The sequence below is a fragment of the Muntiacus reevesi genome, chromosome 1, assembly GCF_963930625.1.
Source record: "Muntiacus reevesi chromosome 1, mMunRee1.1, whole genome shotgun sequence".
In the NCBI taxonomy this organism is placed as follows: domain Eukaryota; kingdom Metazoa; phylum Chordata; class Mammalia; order Artiodactyla; family Cervidae; genus Muntiacus; species Muntiacus reevesi.
Window position 1 is genome coordinate 49,546,064 of NC_089249.1, and position 17,945 is coordinate 49,564,008.

General features: G+C 46.8%; 1 pseudogene; it reads right to left on the reverse strand.

The window, feature by feature from the left end:
- Window positions 1–17,121: 17,121 nt before the first annotated feature.
- LOC136160165 (cytochrome b-c1 complex subunit 7 pseudogene) lies at window positions 17,122–17,509 on the reverse strand (annotated as a pseudogene).
- Window positions 17,510–17,945: the final 436 nt, after the last annotated feature.

Here is a 17,945-nt window from a genome sequence, read left to right on the forward strand (position 1 = left end):
GACTCTGCAGCCGCGTCCCCTAGGCTCTGGGGCTGTGACCCCTGCTCAGGTCCAGGCCGGTTCCCTTTTCTTCCTCCGCGGTTTCGGATGCTGAGGTCTTCCCACTTCCAGATGCCGGCCTGTTCCTTGCTCACTTCTCCTTCACTCAGTTCTCCTTTTCTTCAAGGCTGGACAGACCCACAGGCAGTGTGACCCACAACCCCAGGTCAGCCCCAGGAGCGCATTTCTTCGTCTGAGCACCTGAGATGCTTTGCCCCCTGAAGTCTTGCCTTAACACTCCTTTTACATGGCAGACTCTTACCCAGATGAGGACATTTGTGATCAAGAGAGGTAAAATAAAGGAGCTTGCAACTTGGATGCTCATCCAATGTCCCATGACCGCCTGCCTAGTGCTGGGACCTGGGGCTGTGAAGATCAGGGTGTCTGTTGTGTCAGTCACTAAGTCGTGTCCGGCTCTTTTGCGACCCCATGGACTATAGCCCGCCAGGTCCCTCTGTCCATGGGATTTGCCAGGCAACAATACTGGAGTGGGTTGCCATTTCCTTCTCTGGGTGAATCTCCCCAACTCAGGGATAGAACCCACGTCTCCTGCACTGCAGGCAGATTCTTTACCCTCTGAGCCATCAGGGAAGCTCAAAGATAAGGATGTTCCTGCCCTAAATGTGGTCCCCTAAGCAGCAGCAGCAGGAGCAGCATCACTTGGGACATTCTAATGCAAATTCTCACATCCCTGTCCTGAGTGATGGGCAACTCTGGGAGCAAGACCCAGAGATCTCTCCCCTCTCTATCACCTGGGCCCCCACCCGCGTCCCCCCAGGTCTGGAGAAGAGCAGTTCTGCACACGGATCTCACAGCGTCTTCTCTGCTGGAGGAGGGGATCCAGGCCACATAAACACTTGAGGTCAATTTTCCAAGCTTCCTCTTTCGGTGATTTCACTGCGGAAGGAAGTTGAATATTTATCCACAGCAGGCCTGGGTGCAAGTCCCATTTTCAGGAGCGGTGGCCGAAGCCCTGTTGACCTTTTGAGAATGAGGATGGCTGACTTCAGTTCATTTTCCTCCCTGTTCCTTCCTTCTCTTAATGATTTTTAATTTTTCCTTTCACAGAAGTTTTTTTTTTTTTTGGAAAGTAGGAGCTTAAGAATTTCAAATCTAGGAAGACGTATCATGTGGGAGAGAACTTCTTGAAGAGGGAATTACAGCAGGAGACGGATGTTCAGGTGGATCAGTTTGGTTCACTTCACGGTATCTATCTGGATGTTGGAGGTGGTCTCAATTTGAAAAACAACTCTCTAGAACTCATACAGACACCATTATACTTGCAAGATAATGTTTTAACACTTTAATTTCTTAGTTAACTACCCAAAACTGATTGCTATGTAGTTGGAAAACAAGCTAATGCCTTGTGAATGGGATACATCTTTGAGAACTAGACAGATGATGAAACAGCAAGGTCCTGTTTAGTCTGAAAATTTGTATAAAGTGGAAGCACAATTCGGTGATGGTCCTCTTTGGGCAAAGATTCTAAGGATGGAGCTGGGGATTTAGGCAACTTGGATTTTTAATTGTGATTCTTTTCACTATGGTGTAAGCAAGTCCCTTAAATTTTCTGTGATTGGATTTCCCATTTCCTTTTCTTTTTAAATTAATTTTTATTTTTTGGCCATTCTGTGGCATATGGGATCTTAGTTCCCGAACCAGGGATCGAATCTGTGCCTCCTGCAGTGGAAGCACAGAGTCTTAACCATTGGACTACCAGGGAAGTCCCCTACCCTCTAATTTTGTTTTATTTAGGTTTTTTTTTTTTTTTTTTTTAGTTTCTCATTTTAAATTGTTCAGAGACAATTTCCCATGGTCTCTCTTGTTTCTGCACATGTCATGAAGAAAGGTATGGACTCACTTTTGTTTGGGATTATCTTTTTAAGATGGGCTTCCCCAGTGACTCTAGTGGTAAAGAATCCACCTGCAATGCAGGAGATGCAAGAGAGGCAGATTTGATCCCTGGGTGGGGAAGGTCCCCCAGAGGAGGGCATGGCCACCCACTCCAGTATTCTTGCCTGGGAAATCCCATGAACAGAGGAGTCTGGCAGGCTACAGTCCACGGGTTGTAAAGAGTCGGACACTACTGAAGCAACAGAGCACATCTTTTTAAGAATGATTGTATAGCAAACAGCCTTGGGTAATGGAGAGGATGTCTACCTTCAGAGCACAGGATTGCTGTCTTCTGCAGTGTAATTACGTCCCATTCCAGGCTTCTGGCCAGTGTTTGGGCAGACTTGCATGCAAATCTGTAAGAGATTGGTATTTCTTGAGTCCTCCCATACAAACCCACTGCTTCTGAGTCACCTGTGTCACCCCTGTGGGACGGGGAAGACGTGGAACCACTGTGACTGTGATGCTTTTGTGACTTGGTGCACCAAGAGAATAAAGCCCGCTGTCTCTGACCCAGTGTATCACGTCTTCCGCCAGCACCAATGAAACTGTAGAAGGATAAGTTGTGTCGTTTGTGGAGTTCAAGAAAAAACAACTAAAATAGGGCAGAAAAGCATATAAGTTGGAGTGAGTTATGACTAAAGTTGAAACATGCTAAGGTCCTTGTATTGATCAGGAGATGAGTAAGAAGTTAACTGTTGGTTTTAAGCTTAATAACCACTTAGGGAATAGACATGGAAGAATAAAATGTTGAAACTAGTAGAAGAAAAATTGGATAAATTTTTAAAAGATGAAACAAGACAAAGATATGGGGAAGAAATGAAGAACAGTATGGTAGAAATAAGTCCAATGGTACTAGCAGTCACTGAAATGTAAATAGACTACATTAAAATAAATTAAATAATTGTTAAAGTAAACTCTTCCACAAAAGGGTAAATATGGCTAGACTGGATTTAAAAATCTAATTTATGCTGCTCTCAAGACACAACTCAAACATAAAGAAGCTAAAAGAGTGAAAGCACAAGCCTGGGAAAAGAGCTACTTGATAAAAAGAAATAAAAGAGGAAATACTATCAGACAGAATTTACTATAAGGCAAAAAGCTTTATTAGACATAAAGAGAGATATTCACAATGCTAAAAAGTCCAATTCCCAAGAAAGACATAACAATCTTAAACTTGCACATAACCAGTAATGTAGCTTAAAAATAGATAAAACACAACTGTAAGAACCACAGGGAAAAACTGACAAATTCACACCCCAGTGGGAGCTTTAGTATTCTCTCAGGATTTGATAGATCAAGCAATAGGAGAATAAAAGAATATGGAAAGTTTGGACAATGCCATTAACAAACTTGAGCTGATGGATATATTGATATACAGAATTCTATGCCTAAGAAATGGAAAAGAGAGATTTTTTTCCCAAGCTTACTTGAAACACTTAAGAAAATTGTCTACATGCTACGCCGTAAGCCAAGTGTCAAAAAGTTTAGAAGAATCCGCATCTCGTAGATTACATATTACAACTGCAAAGAAATTAAGAAATCAAGAGCAAAATATAAGTTTAAAAAATAATCCTGTAGTTGGAAATTTAAAGATATACTTTTAAATAATTCTAGGGTCAAAGAAGAAATCACAGTAGAAATTAGAGATACTTAATACTCATTTATGAAGATAATATTGCATACCCAAATGTAGGGAATAAGGTTACAACAGTGGTTATAAGTGGTTAAAAAATATATATATAGTTTACACACTTAAATTTTAAGAGAGAAGAAAGTCTGACTAGCAGGAAGGTAAACGTCCAAGTTAAGAAATTATAATAAAAGAATAAGCTTTTAAAAAGTGGAAAGTTGTATTAGATGAAGAGAAAAACTAATGAAACAGGAAAAAAGAGGTAAAGAAGGATTAGCAAAGCTAGAAGATAGATGCGTGTTCAAAAGATTGATGAAGTTGAGAGCTACCAGCAAGAATAACTAAGAAATACAGGGGAAAAAGCACAGACAACTTTAGAAATGAGAGAGAGGATTTAACTACTTGGTACGAGCTGGATTGGGTTCCCTTGCCCAAAATATATGTTTAACCTCTAGTATCTGTTCATGTAAACTTAATAGGAAATAGGACCTTTGCAACTGTAATCAAGTTAATTAAGATAGGGTCAATAGAGCAGGCTGGGTGTCTTTATAAGAAGGGAATCCCTTATATGGACTTTGATATGACTGAAGTCATCATGAGAAGGAAAGAGACGTGAACATAGTCAACAGTTAGAACATGATGGAAAGATGAAGGTTGCGATCGGAGCGATGTGTCTACAAGCCAAGGAACACCAAAGGCTGCCAACAATCCTCAGGAGAGGCATGGCACAGGTTTGCCCTTGGAGCCCTCAGAAGAAACTAACTCTGTTGGCACCTTGATTTCAGATTTGTAGCCTCCAGAACAGAGATGATAAATTTTAGTTGTTGTAAAGCACCTAGCTTCTGGTGCTTTGTTATAGAAGTCTTTGAAAACTAGAATACTACTGAAGTAGCAGCGGCAAAAATCCAAAAGAATATTATAAGTAATTTATTGCCAATAAATTTGAAAAATTACATAAAAAGACATCAGTTCAGTTCAGTCGCTCAGTTGTGTCCCCAGACTGCAGCACACCAGGGTTCCCCATCCATCACCAACTCCTGGAGCTTACTCAAACTTGTGTCCATCAAGTTGGTGATGCCATCCAACCATCTCATCCTCTGTTGTCCCCTTCTCTTCCTGCCTTCAATCTTTCCCAGCATCAGGGTCTTCTCCCACGAGCTAATTCTTTGCATCAGGTGGCAAAAGTATTGGAGTTTCTGCTTCAGCATCAGTCCTTCCAATGAGTATTCAGGACTGGTTTCCTTTAGGATGGACTGGTTGGATCTCCTTGCAGTCCAACGGACTCTCAAGAGTCTCCTCCAACACCACAGTTCAAAAACATACATTCTTTGGTGCTCAGCTTTCTTTATTGTCCGACTCTCATATCCATACATGACTACCGGAAAAACCACAGCTTTGACTAGACAGACCTTTGTCGACAAAGTAATGTCTCTGCTTTTTTAACACACTGTCTATGTTGGTCATAGCTTTTCTTCCAAGGAGCAAGTGTCTTTAATTTCATGGCTGCAGTCACCATCTGCAGTGATTTTGGAGCCCCCAAAAATAAAATCAGCCACTGTTTCCATTGTTTCCCCATCTATTTACCATGAAGTGATGGGATGGGATGCCATGATCTTAGTTTTCTGAATGTTGAGTTTTAAGCCAACTTTTTCACTCTCCTTTTTCACTTTCATCAAGAGGCTCTTTAGTTCTTCTTCACTTTCTGCCATAAGGGTGGTGTCATCTGCATGAACTTCCAGCTGTTCAAGCTGGATTTAGAAAAGGTGGAGGAACCAGAGATCAAATTGCCCGGTTATTGATATTTCTCCCGGCAATCTTGATTCCAGCTTATGCTTCATCCAGCCCAGCATTTCTCATGATGTACTCTGCCTTTAAGTTAAATAAGCAGGGTGACAATATACAGCCTTGACATATTCCTTTCCCAATTTGTTTTTTTTTTTTCCCTTTCTCAATTTGGAACCAGTCTGTTGTTCCATATTGAGTTCTAACTGTTGCTTTTTGACCTGCATACAGATTTCTCAGGATGCAGGTCAGGTGGTCTGCTATTCCCTTCTTGAAAACTTTTTCACAGTTTTTTGTGATCCCCATAGTCAATGGCATTGGTGTAGTCAATAAAGCAGAAGTAGATGTTTTTCTGGAACTCTCTTGCTTTTTCAATGATCCAGCGGATGTTGGCAATTTGATCTCTGGTTCCTCTGCCTTTTCAAATCCAGCTTGAACATCTGGAAGTTCATGGTTCACATATTGCTGAAGCCTGGCTTGGAGAATTTTGAGCATTACTTTGCTAGTGTGTGAGATGAGTGCAACTGTGTGGTAGTTTGAGCATTCTTTGGCATTGCCTTTCTTTGGGATTGGAGTGAAAACTGACTTTTTCCAGTCCTGTGGCCACTGCTGAGTTTTCCAAATTTGCTGGCATATTAAGTGCAGCACTTTCACAGCATCATCTTTTAGGATTTGAAATAGCTCAACTGGAATTCCATCACCTCTACTAGCTTTGTTCATAGTGATGCTTTGTAAGGCCCACTTGACTTCGCATTTCAGGATGTCTGGCTCAAGGTGAGTGATCACATCATCATGGTTATCTGAGTCATGAAGATCTTTTTTGTATAGTTCTTCTGTGTATTCTTGCCACCTCTTCTTAATATCTTCTGTTTCTGTTAGGTCCATACCATTTCTACCCTTTATTGTGCCCATCTTTGCATGAAATGTTCCCTTGGTATCTCTAATTTTCTTGAAGAAATTTCTAGTCTTTCCCACTCTATTGTTTTCCTCTATTTCTTTGTATTGATCACAGAGGAAGTCTTGCTTATCTCTCCTCGCTCTTCTTTGGAACTCTGCATTCAAATGGGTATATCTTTCCTTTTCTTCTTTATCTTTAGCATCTCTCCTTTTCTCTGCTGTCTATAAGATCTCCTCAGACAACCATTTTGCCTTTTTGCATTTCTTTTTCTTGGGGATGGTCTTGATCATTGCCTCTTGCACAATGTCACAAAGTCCCATGCTTATTACCAGCAAAATACTAATTGCCAAAGTGGACTTGGAAAACTTTTAAATTGGGGTAATGAATACTTAACAATATCACTACTTGATAGATCAGTACACCAAATATTAGAGAAAAAGATAGTTTCAATATTATTATAACACTCCTATATGGTAGAAGAAAAGGAGCATTTTTTAAGATGTACTATGGGGCCAACATAATCTTTTTTTTTTTCCATTTATTTTTATTAGTTGGAGGCTAATTACTTTACAATGTTGTAGTGGTTTTTGTCATACATTGACATAAATCAGCCATGGATTTACATGTAATCCCCATCCCGATCCCCCCTCCCACCCCAACATAATCTTAATGTCAGTATCAGACACAGTTGCTAGAGAAAAAAAAAAATCACAGAACCATTTCACCAATGAAAATGAGCCAAATAAAAAATGATAACAAATGATGACCAAGTTAGATTCATTTCATGAAGTCAAAACTGGTTCAGCATCAGAAAATTTCTATAAGTAGTTCACTACCTAACAGTTGATCAAAAGAAAAAAAACCATACGATCATCTCAGTAGAGACGGAAGGTGTTTGATAACATACAGTATTTGCTTTACCATAAAAAGCTCTTGTCCTTCTCAACTAGGAACCAAAGGTGACTTCCTTAACCTGATAAGGGTTTTGTGGCCCACACTCGTGGGCACGTGACCTCGCATGTATGCACAAACTCAGTTTTTGTAATCACATATTCAATAGTAAAATATGAAAAATTTCCGTCTCGACATTCTGGAAAAGGCAAAACTGCAGGTACTGGAAAACAAATCAGAGGTTGCCAAAACCTAGGAGGTGGGGAGGCACATTGTTCACAAGGGGCCCAAGCAATTTGGGGGGAGGAGATGAAAATGTCCCACATCTGGATTGTGCCGGTGGGTACACCATCCATCCGGTTGTCAAAATTCCTAGAACACTAAACCCCCAAAGGGTAATTGTACTACATATAAATTGGACCTCGTCTACCCTGATCTTTAAAGACAGGAAGGATAGATTACAGAGGATGCCTCCAAGAACAGCAAAGTGAAAGTGAAAGTCGCTCAGTAGCGTCTGACTCTTTCGACCCCATGGACTGTATAAGTCCATGATACTAGAGTGGGTAGCCTTTCCCTTCTCCAGGGGATCTTCCCAAACCAGGGATTGAACCCAGGTCTCCTGCATTGCAAGTGGATTCTTTACCAGCTTAGCCACAAGGGAAGCCCAAGAATACTGCAGTGGGTAGCCTATCCCTTCTCCAGCATATCTTCCGGACTCAGGAATCGAACTAGGGTCTCCCGCATTGCAGGCAGATTCTTTACCAACTGAGCTATAAGGCTACCTCCATGAACGTCAAAGCTATGCTTAAAAGCAAGTAGCTTTTGAGAGTGAGGGTGTTCCATAGAATTTGAGAGACGCACACAAGTGACCTCAAGTTTGGACAGTGGGATGTGTCTTCAGGTAGAAATGGAATGGAACAGGGTTGTTGAAGTAGGATTATATTATTTGGGAGACAGGGGTGAAGGGAAAGACTAACCCTGTCTTCTCGGTTTGGAATAATCATCCATGTAGAAAGGACTTGGGGGGAATTTGGGGTGATCAAAGGCATGGGATCCGGCACAGAAGAGAAGGGCTGACATTGTTCATCGACCCTGAAGCCTTGTTCTTCATGCTCCTTTGCTAAGCAGGTGCAGAGGCAGCTTGGTGCCTTCCCCAGCCTTCCCTTGGAATTGAAGATGGCAACTGGTCCCAGTAGGGGACCCCCAGGCTGCTGGCCATACTGACCCTTACCTTATCCACTGGTCACAGTTTCTTACTTAAAGACAAGCTGGAGAGACTTACCTGGTGGTCCAGTGACTGGGACTTCGCCTTCCGTGCAGAGGGAGCAGGGTTGATCCATGGTTAGGGAGCTAAGATCCTACATGCCTGGCAGTCAAAAAACCAAAGTGTGGTACAGAAGTAATACTGTAACAAATTCAGTAAAGACTTTTAAAAAAATTTGTTGTTGTTGTTCAGTTGCTAAGTCATGTCTGACTCTTTGTGACCCCGTGGATTGCAGCACGCCAGGCTTCCCTGTCCATCACCATCTCCCAGAATTTGCTCAGACTCATGTCCATTGAGTCGATTATGCCATCCAACCATCTCATCATCTGTCGCCCTCTTCTCCTCTTGCCCTCAATCTTTCCCAGCATCTGTCTTTTCCAATGAGTCGGCTCTGCTCATCAAAAAATCTTTTAAAAAAAGACAAGCTGGAGAGGACTGTCCTTGAAGGCAGGGAGGACATAGTAATAGAAAAAACGTGCAATTTGGAGTCAGATCAAGTTTGGAATCCAGGCTGGTTGACTAAGCTGAGTGCCCTCTGGATCAGGGAATGAGTCCTTTGAGTCTCTATTTCCTTGCTGATAAAAACGGCCATAGTAACCACTCAACCTGTAGGACTTTGATTTATTCTGATGTATTTGGAAATAGAGAAGTACAGTCTGATGGCCTAAGTGGAAGGGGCAGAGAAGGTGGCCGGGGGGGCTTCCTGGAAGACCAGTTCCTCGTGGTGGTGTCGTCTTGGTCTGCATCTCAGAGTGGACGGGCCCATCTCACCCATCAGAGACATCTCTGGACACCTGTATGGAGCTGCTTGGGGCTGACACCCATGCTACTCCGGGGATAAAGTCCTCGGGGAGTCAGGTCGCACTCACCTGGCTGGTGGGTGGATACCAAATGAAAACCCACAGGTCAGTTGTACAATGAGGATGCCTCCTGCTGTTGTGTTATGATAATTCGATGCATCTACCTCCACAAGAAAGACACAACTGCCTTTAGCACCAAGATGCTCTGTCCGGGTCAGTACTCTGCATTCACCCTAGGCCTCCTTTTTCTGCACTGCTGTGACCTGTCTGCTCCTTAGGACTGACCACATTTTCTGTAGATGGAGGCTGGATGCCCAGAGAGTCACTCTCTCCTGAAGGCCACTTCAGGCTCTGCACTGCGGCAGTGTGTGTTCATGTCACGGTTTTAACCTTCGAGAGCAGTTTTTGTTCCACATTCTTGGGGGCAGAGCAGAATGGGGGCATCTTCATGCCCAATTTGCCTCCCGCCACTGATGGTGTGTTCTTTCCACATAGATCAGGGGCTTTCTCATTCCTCCTGGAAGTTTTTGACTGAGGTTCTTGGCATGTGTGTGTGTGTGTGTGTGTGTGTGTGTGTGTGTGTGTGTGGTCAGCATCGTGCAGGCATGATTATACTGCCCAGAAACAGTGGCACCAGAACCTCCGGACGCTGTAACCACAAGACAGCCTCTAAGCCCACCCCTCCTTCCTCCAGTTCTCCAAACACAAGCTCATGATGCCCTGTGAACTGTGACCTCTCCGTGGCCTGCGGGATCCAGGCTCATCCCTTGCCAGCCGCTCAGGGCCTCCTCCAGTGAGGCCCTGACATCCTTCTGTAGATTCTCAACACAGCTAGAGACCTAAACCACAGCTTCTGCCGCCTACCGTCTGCCTTCTTCAGCGTCTCTTAGGTTCACTGCCCCTGTGCCAGCAGCACCAAGCCTTCACTCCGTTTCTCGATGGGCTGATGATGGTTCCCAGCCATCACCCAAAGACCTGCCCAAGTCCAGCAGTGCAAAAAGGCCACGTGTCACCCAGCAGGCCCCGGGTCCTGGACTCGCTCTGAACAGCCACCCCATCAGACCACCCACCCTTGGCACTTACCGTCTATTTATTTTTCAAAACCACAAAAAGAACCGTGAGGCAGGAAGTTGAGACATGCTCAGTCGCTCAGTTGTGTCTGACTCTTTGCTGCCCCGTGGACTGTAGCCCGTCAGGCTCCTCTGTCCATGGGGATTCTCCAGGCAAGAATACTAGACGGGGTTGCCAAGCCCTCCTCCAGAGGATCTTTCCAACCCAGGGATTGAACCCGGGTCTTCCGGATTGCAGGCAGATTCTTAACCCCTGCACCACCTGGGAAGCCCCAAGGTAAGAACAGGCCTGAGCTAACCAGGGGTCTCCCCTCCGCCAGGGTCTTGGACCATTCACTGTGTGTGTTGCCCCCTTGACCATGCTTCCTAGGGACCGTGCATCCAGTGGAAGTTAAGAAAGATGCTGTTCCTCTGTATGTAGCACATGCTGACTCCATGTAGACACGGAGTCTTTACTTAGGTTATGAATGAATGCTTGAAATGAACAAACGAAGAATTCCTGGTGAGTAAGGCAGAAGATGGCTGAAAAACACCGGTTGTCAAAGGATGGTGGTGGGTGCCTGAATACAGGAGGGTTTCCTGGGAGGAAAATGAAGATCGAGGGAGTCTTTTGAGTGATTGCTTGGCGTTGATGCAGAAAACATAAGCTTAGGAGTCTGACAGGACTTGAATCTGAGCTCTCCCCCTTTACAGCTGTGGGACCTCGGCTAAGTTACTGAAGCTGTCTGTGCTTTAATCCAGTCACCTATAAGAAAAGGATGAGTACTGATCTTGCCACGGTCATTATGATGATTCAATCAGATAATGCATAAGTGGCTGGCCCAGAGGGAATGTTCCAGGAGTCCATTAGGATTAGAGAAGGCAAGGGGAGGAAGAGGCGGTTTGGAGGGAGACCATGTTCAGGGAGGTTGGAAGTGTGTCTGAAGCTGTCTCACCTGGCCCTGTGACCGTCAGTGTCTGTCATCTTGGCAGAGACACCCTGGAGCCCCCGCTTTGGTCATGGTTTCTGGAAGTGGCAGCAACAGCTGCCTTCTGGGAGGTGGTGATGGTGGGTGGGGGTGGGGGGTAGAGGGATGGATAGTATTCAGGTGGGGGCAGAGGAAGGGACAGCGGTGGGGGGAGAACTGCAGCTGAACCGTTGGTTTATTTCAAGGTTGCAAGACCTCCAACCATCTCTTCCTACAAGGGCCCCCCCTGCCTCGAGGGCAGAGGAGCCGAGCCGGGACCAGATGTTTCCTCTCTCTCACCATCGATGGAGGGCTCGGTGACACAGGGGCAGGGAGAGGGAAGGAAATCAGGCAGAGGGACAGATTCCTTCGCTGGGAACCCATCCTCCTCCACGCGGGTCTGCCTCTTGGAGTCTCTGCCCGCTGGAGCTCTAGGAGCCACCGATGTTAGTTGTGTGGCCACACCGAGGGTCGGACAGCCGGTTTCCTGGAGGAGCCCCCTTGAGAGGGAGCTTGGAGCATGGGTAGAAGATTCGCCCATCTCAGTGAAGACTAACTCAGGAGAGGAGAGGCTAAGAATAGCTCTTTGTCAGAAATAGACTTTCAGACATAGACAAACTTGCGGTAAAACAGGGCAGAGCAGGCTGTGGGGAGAGATTTATTAGGAGTTTGGGATTAACATATACAGACGACTGTATAAAATAGGTGAACAAGAAGGACCTACGGTAGAGCGCAGGGAACTCTTCTCAATATCTTGTAGTAACCTATAACGGAAAAGAATCTGAAAAGGAATGTATGTGTGTGTGTGCTCTAAGTCTCCTCAGTTGGGTCTGGCTCTGCGACCCCATGGACCACAGCCCTCCAGGCTCCTCTGTCCATGGGATTCTCCAGGCAAAAGTACTGGAGTGGGTTTCCATGCCCTCCTCCAGGGAATCTTCCAGATCCGGGGATTGAACCGTGTCTCCTGTACCTCCTGCATTAGCAAGCAGGTTCATTACCACTGAGCCACCTGGGAAGCGATTAATATGTATATAGATGCACACATATATATGCATAACTGAATCACTTTGTGAAACACCTGAAACTAACATAACATTGTAAATTAGCTCTACTTCAATTTTTAAAATGGTTTAAAAAAAAAGAGAAGAGTAACTCTTTGTGACATCTGTGTCGCTTGGAGAAAACCTGAGAGGCAGAGACAGATGGTTGGAGAGTCCAGCACCTTCAAAGTTCACCAGCAGAATCTCCCTGGCATCAGTTTTTCCGTCTGTAACATGGGGAGAGTACTCACACCTGCTCAGAGGATGTTACTCCCCCACTGAGGACTTCATGGGTGAAGAAGTGTTATAAATGTGCAGGATCAGCGGGAGGGAGTTTTCACGGGGCAGCGGCACAGGGGGCGTCTTCACAGGTGGGGAAACACCGAGGGGCCCACCACCTGCTGCAGCATGGGGGGCCTCAGCTGGAGGGCAGGTGCACCTCCTCCCAGCGACTCTGAAATCAGTGTGGGCGCCCAGGAAGCTCTTCTCGGCTAGATAACAACCAAAACCTGCTTTGGGCTTGAAACCTCCAGCACTGGGTCATCATCTCGGGGCCTCTGTTCTCCTCTCCTCTCCTGAGACCCATCTTTTTTTTCTCACCTGAGGGGCTGTGAGGCTTCTGTGAATCAGAGAGTGGACCAAGCTTAGCTGGGCGCGCAGCTTTTCTTGGTGGTCCTCCTGCTTGCTATCTCTAAAGGCCAAGGAGGCTCCTTCATACCTCCTGAGACTCTAAACGCCCAGCGCCATTTGCGGATCTTCGTGGTGTGGCTGGGGAGCAGAGGGGGTCACATTCAGGTGCAGTGAGTCCCAGGTCCGCAACCATGGGTGCGGTTCGAATCAAGGACACGGTGTGAAGGAGGCCCTTCTTGTGGGTTGTCTCCATCATCACCACAGCCTTCTAAAGAGGGACAGTTATGTGTGTGCTAAGTCACTTCAGTCATGTCCGACTCTTTGTGACTCCATGAACTGTAGCCTGTCAGGCTCCTCTGTCCATGGGATTCTTCAGGCAAGAATACCGGAGTGGGTTCCCATTCCCTTATCCAGGGGATCTTCCTGACCCAGGGTTTGAAACGGCATCTCTTTTGTCTCCTGTATTGGCAGGCAGGCTTTTTTACCACCCGCCACCAAGGAAGGTGGGACAAGTATCATTATCCCCATTTTACAGATAAGGAGACTGAGGCTCCAGGATGCTTCGGTTTCACAGCTTCTTGGGGCCTTCAGTGAGGTCAGAGGTCAGGCCACGAGAGACAGGCGTGTCCCACTGGAGACCACAAGACCCATGGAGGGGGGCCCAGCAGAGAATAGGTGAATTCTTCCCCAAAGGGAAAGCCTTGCCTTAAACCTCAGAGAAGCTCTCCTGGGGCCAGCCTTGACCACCTATGATGGGAGGACCCCTCCAGCAGGGCTCACCTTCCTCCACCTCAAGCCAGAGGGGCTTCGAGGCGGGTGTAGCATGACCTGGGGAGGATGTTTTTTTTTCATAAACATGATGCTGAATGCTGTGTGTATGTGTGTGTGTGTGACAGAGAGAAAGAGAGGTTTACATGGAGGAAGAGAGTATACCTTTGTATGAGTCTCTTTTCTTTTCTCCCTCCTTTCCTTCTTCTTTCTTTCTTTCTGTCTTTCTTTCACAAACCACAGACCAGCTACACATTCTTTGGCAGTTTCCTGAAGATGAACTTCAGATTTTTGTGAAGAGAGCGAAAAAAAAAAAAAAAACAAGAAAGACAAGAGCAAAGGGTGGGAAGAAGTGAGGTGGAGAGCAGCGGAGCGCGTGCACACACATGCACACCACGCCTGGCAATAAGGAAGTGAGACCAGACCTTTTTCATGAATGGGCTCAGCACAGCCTGGCCGGACTTCCGCTCTCCCATTCACCAGCTTTCAGATTTCACCTCTGACCGTCCAAGGGAGCTGGCTGCCGGCCCAGGAACGAGGAGCAGTTGGAGATCGTCCCCTGACCACAGACAACTGTGTGCTCACAAGAATCTTCCTTTGTTGAGCTGGTAAATGCAGATGACCAGAGTGTTGGTAGGATACCAGGTTTGGGGGGGGCACTGACCCCTGGGTCCCCCACAACAATGCCTCCCTCCCTGGGAGGCTGCTATTACTGCCCAGGAAACTCAAAAGGAGAGCAGGCACTCCCCACAGGGTCATGCTCTGGCCAGGGGCTGCACCCTGGGAGGGGTTCACCTGCCTTAAATGATGCTGGATGAGCCTCACGGTCCAGAGCGGACACGTCGAGTCCTTCCTGCCGGGACTGAGGGGCAGCGGGCTGTGGCTTGTGGCCTGAGAGGCTGTTGTTCTTTCACTTCGGGTGGGAGATGCTTGAGGAGCCGGGTGCCCCCGAAACTGCTGTCAGTGGTTGAAAATTGGTTCCAGAGAGTTCACCCCGGTCCTAGGAAGTCTGGCTGCAGATCTTGACGAAGTTGTTGAAATTTGCTGTACTTGGGAAAGATGGGATGAGAACACCTCCCGCAGGGGTGCTGGCATGACTCAGAGAGCAGAGGCTGGCCGTCCAGTACCTGTCCTGGCCGCAGGTACTGTCACCAAAAACTGCAGCCACTGTTCACAGAGCCAGGACAGCCTGAGCTTGCAGGACACGGGGCTGCCACAGGCTTTTGATGCATGGCCTGCATGGACAGGGAAGCAGGGGTGGCCTGGCCTGGACACCAGAACAGAAGAGGAAGGAGGCAGACACACCCTCGGGGCTAAGCTACTCTTCCTGTGAGATCCTTCCCCCCACCCCATCTCCTGCAGCCCTTCTAATGGAAGATCAAGGAGACAACGGAGAAAGGAACATCATTTTCCTGTCCCCACCCTGGTTCCCCTGGTCCTCACCCTCGGATTGGTCAGAGGGGTTCCCCTGACACCCCAGGTCTTTGGGCCCAGAGGCAGGGGCCTCGATGAGATGAACTTCAGGGTGCCTCCCCACTTCCAGGGGCCACGAGCCTTTCCCGAAAACGAAACCCAGAACACAGTGCTGGGGGGAGCCGCATTCCACTCCCCGCAGCTGCCGAGCCGCTGGGCCCAGCTCCGGGCACTGGGAACAGACTCGGAAATACCAGTGGGCTTTGTTGGGGCTGATGACTCACGGCGGAGGAATGACAGCGATTCCATTGGACTTTCTAGGAACTCCCCTGCAGCTGGAGTGTCCCTGTCTCTAGGTCCTCCCTGGAGCACAGAAAGGATGCTGCTCACCGGAGAGGGTGGACCGATGCCAATGGACCCCAGGAGGGGCTGGTGGGGTTCTCCTGTGATCAAGTGGGGCTCCGGGGCACCTCTTCTGGGATAACTGGAGCATCCTTCTTGACCCATTCTCCTGGCCCCCCCCCTCCTCTGCTTGCCGGCTCCCCCCCACCCCACCCCACGCCCTCACCCACCCAACACATGCAGTGCAGAGGATCTGAGGAGTGTGAGCTAGGACAGCAGTGATGTGAGGAAATGCCCGCTGGTCTGAGGGCTGTGATCATGAAAGCCGCTCTATCTCCCGTAATCCTCACAGCCGCCTGATCCCGGCCCTATCACTGTGCCTTTTTTACAGACACTGATGAAGAGCCTTAGAGACATCAAGAAATCCTTCCCAGCTTGCATGCCGAGCAAATGGCAAAGCTGGGAATTGAGCCCACCTCTGCTCAGCTTCGAAGCCCGTGGGTTTAGCTCTTCTCTTTCATATGCTCCTTATCAGTTCCAGTTTTATAAGCAGGAGACACGAAGCTCTTCCAGAGGGGAAGGGCAGGTCTTACTCTTTCTCCATCAGTTGCTCTTTGAAAAGGCAGCGGCTGAAATCTGCTGAGGCTGGAGGATCTGTAGGAATATGCTGCCGGCGGAGGGTCTAGGGTCACAGGGGCCCTAGAGCAAGGCTGGACCTTGCCCCTCCTATAGGAACATCTCTTCCATAGCCACTGACCCACTCTTCCAGCTGATGTTCACGATTTTGTCTCGCTCCTTCCCCATCTTCTTCCAAGTCCACCTCTCGGAGCTTCTCCGGCTGCTGGTCCCATTCCTGCCTTCTCTCTGCAAATTCTTCTGATCTCCTAACCATCTATCTGGATGGAGCCCAGTTGCTTTTTCCAGTCTCCTTTCCTGAGCCATGAAGGTCCTGTTTGCTCATGGTTTCCCTTCTCTCTGTGTCTGAGTTCCTGAACCACCTCACTCTCGATGTCCTCTCAGTATCTCACACTCAAAATGTCCTGCCAGAGGCTCCAATGGGTTAGTGACTACCCAGCCTAGAGTCGGTGTGTCCAGCCTGACTTTCAAGCAGCTAGCCTTCGATAGAAGACCGCAGGGGCCCATCTGCTTTCCAAGTTGTTGTGGTCAGGATGGCAGGGAAATATGGTCCAAAGCATATGGGTTCAGTTGTGTTATTGTGGTTGTTGTTGTTTAGTTGCTCAGCCATGTCTGACTCTTTGCCACCCCATGGACTGCAGCACGCCAGGCTTCCCTCTCCTTCACCATCTCCCAGAGTTTGCTCAAACTCATGTCCATTGAGCTAGTGATGCCATCCAACCATCACATCCTGTTGCCCTCTTCTCCTCCTGCCCTCGATTTTTCCCAACATCACAGTCTTTTCTAATGAGTCAGTTCTTTGTGTCAGGTGGCCTAAATATTGGAACTTCAGCTTTAGCATCAGCCCTTCCAATGAATATTCAGGGTTGATTTCCTTTAGAATTGATTAGTTTGATCTCCTTGCAATCCAAGGGACTCTCAAGAGTCTTCTCCAACACCATAGTTCAAAAGCATCAATTCTTCAGTGCTCAGATTTCTTTTTTTTTCCCCAACAATAATTATGATATTTATTAAAGTAATACATTTACAGCCCAAATAGTTCTACATTGTACATTTTAGGTTTAACCAACTTCATAAAAATACTTGAGAACAGCTGTATCCACAGATTTAGACTGCTAAATTATTTCCTTGCCCATTCTTCTCTCTCTTTTCTTCCCCGAATAACCTCTTTCAGATACGGTTCAAGGTAGAATTTATCCTCCTCATATTTTGTCCACTGCTCTTTAGGCAGGATCTGCTGCCTCATACTGAGGTCCAGTGCTCTCTCAATGCAAAACACTCTGTCGTTATAAAGGTTCTCAGGAAGCCTTCTTTTGGTTTCTTTTACATTGTCATTCTCACATATTGTGGCATCTCGCATTAAGCCCAGTTTATTGAACCCAGCAGCATTGAACCCAGTAATACCATTTTCAGATACCCTCCAGACACCTGCTTGATGCTGAAAGAGCTGGCCGGCCGGCCATGTTGACCTGACCCAGAAGCGTTGCCTCCTGGGTGAGTCCCAGAGATCGAGCAGTCAGCTTTCTTTATGGTCCAACTCTCACATCCATACATGACTACTGGAAAACCCATAGCTCTGACTATACAGACCTTTGTCAACAAAGTATTATCTCTGCTTTTTAATATGCTCTTTAGGTTTATCATAGCTTTCCTTCCAAGCAGCGAGCGTCTTTTAATTTTGTGATTGCAGTCACTGTCCACGGTGATTTTGGAGCCCCCAGAAAATAAAATCTGCCACTGTTTACTTTTCCCCCTTCTATTTGCCATGAAGAGATGGGACTGGATACCATGATCTTAGTTTTTTAGTCAGCTTTTTAGTCAGCTTTTTCACTCCTTCTCTTTCACCTTCATTAAGAGGCTCTTTAGTTCCTCTTTGTTTTCTGCCATTAGAGTGATATC